The sequence below is a fragment of the Dendropsophus ebraccatus genome, chromosome 2 (genome assembly GCF_027789765.1).
Source record: "Dendropsophus ebraccatus isolate aDenEbr1 chromosome 2, aDenEbr1.pat, whole genome shotgun sequence".
NCBI lineage: Eukaryota > Metazoa > Chordata > Amphibia > Anura > Hylidae > Dendropsophus > Dendropsophus ebraccatus.
The window spans coordinates 204,698,595-204,700,605 of NC_091455.1; the positions used below are offsets into that span (position 1 = coordinate 204,698,595).

Sequence of the window (2,011 nt, forward strand, 5' to 3'; positions counted from 1 at the left end):
ATCTGTGGCCTCTGCATGCTCCACATTTAACATTTTTCCACTGGATAAATGTCAGTAAAAAACTACACCAGCTCTGAGCTAGCGTAGGTTTACTTGCGCATGGAGGGGCTCTGATGTGGATGGAATTTTTTTAGAGGCGTTTCACCTCTACATAAATCCTCACAACCTCAGCACTGCGCGGACATTTTTAGGCCTGGTGCAAAAAACTATTACTAGAGCTTTGTTTTTGTCTATTTTTGTAGGACGGTGCGCTATTTTATTTACTAGAAACAATGGCCGGTCCGTGTTCCTGTTATGTAATTATTTTATATGCTATAGGTAACACTGTATCAGTTCTGCAGGGTACTGGTATTATAATATCAGTGTAAACAGCATCTGATATCAGGTCTGTCGCCATGACAACCATCGTCTTGTATTGAGTCATAGATTTCTATGACTTCGCTGTTGTAACATTGACAACCTTCCACAGAAAACCCTTCCACATTGGTCTCCCGGTGTCAGTCCTCAGTGAGACATTGCTGCCTGATAGAGTTCTGACTCTGTTTGTGATTTTTACAAAAACTTGTGTGAAGAGAGAAATATCAGCCGTGGTTGTCGCCATGCCGCGCTGGAGAAGAAGAGAAAGAAGGACTAACAGTAATGAAGGTAATAGGTCACATATCCCACCGACCGTCCAAACACCCAACACAAGTTACATAAAATCTATAAAATATATGGATTTATTAATCCATGTATATTGGAGCAGCTACCATAACAACCAATCAGATCCCAGCTTTCATGTTTCGCAGGACTTTTCAAAAACTAGAACTGGAATCTGATTGGTTGCTATGGTAACTGCTCCGCTGTCCAATTGTACAAGGTTTCATAAATCTCCCCCACAATATCCCTGCCTATGTCTGTCAGCATCTGGATTATAGATAGGACATGGAAGACCTGGCAGCTGATGGTAACATGTCCCCGGTGTCCATTGAGATCCATTAAAAGTGATGCATATCTGTTTTTCAGGAAACATTACTGTGAGGAGGAAGAGGAGAAGAAGGAGGCAGACCCCAACATCTGTCACCAATCTCCTACTGAGGTATCTGATTCAGGGGAATATGTGGGATATCCTCGATGATGTCAGTGATCCATCGCCATCACCCACCACCCCAAACAGCGAGGAGGAAAAGTGCCCATATGACTGGACACTCTGACAGGATATGTGTACCAGCTTTCATGTTCCATCTGACCTGTCTAGACACATGGCGGCAGGAACACCAGACATGCCCGATGTGCCCGGCGGCCATCAGCAGCGAGTGATAGGTAAGTCTGCTCAACTAAGTTATATGTGACACATCTAGGGATTCTATAGTTGTAGTAATAATAATAATCCGACAGTTACAGGTTAGAAAACATGGCGGCATTATTCCAAAAGTAGTAAAATTCTTTGTGGCCCATAGCAACCACTCGCATCTCCATAGCAACCAATCACAGTTCAGCTTTCATTTTACCAGAACAACGTGAGAAATGAAAACTGTGCTGTGATTGGTTGCTATGGCAGCTGTGATTGGTTGCTAGGGCAGATATCAAAAAAACTATACATTACAGTTTGCGGCCTCATAATCCACAACATTAAAACTACGCGACTAATGTTTATTCATTTATTTTTTTTCAAAGATGGCGAATAAACCGGATTAAGGAGAAAAAAAATGTAGGAAGAAAGTGAAAAGAAAGAATTTGGTCAACAGTCAGCAATATTCATCATCTTTATCATATTGGATTTAAAAAAAAAACTTCCACCCTCCCAAAAAAATAGAAATCACTTGTTTCCCAATTTAAAAAAATAAATGTGAATACAAAATAAAGAAATATATTTTACACTGTTGTGTACAGAATCATCCATCCATTCAGTACAGTGTGATACTACATGTCCTGTACTGCTGTGTGTGTCTAGTATCTCCTCTCTACAGTACAGTCTGATACTAGATGTCCTTCACTGCTGTGTGTCTAGTATCTCCTCTCTACAGTACAG

The 2,011-nt window shown here is 40.9% G+C and overlaps 1 long non-coding RNA gene across 1 annotated transcript; it reads left to right on the top strand.

Annotated features, from left to right (window-relative positions):
- The first annotated feature begins 516 nt into the window (after window positions 1-516).
- Window positions 517-1,778, top strand: LOC138784884 (uncharacterized). The gene is made up of 3 exons (XR_011361971.1): window positions 517-645; window positions 1,006-1,302; window positions 1,657-1,778. It is a non-coding gene; the product is annotated as an uncharacterized lncRNA (long non-coding RNA).
- Window positions 1,779-2,011: the final 233 nt, after the last annotated feature.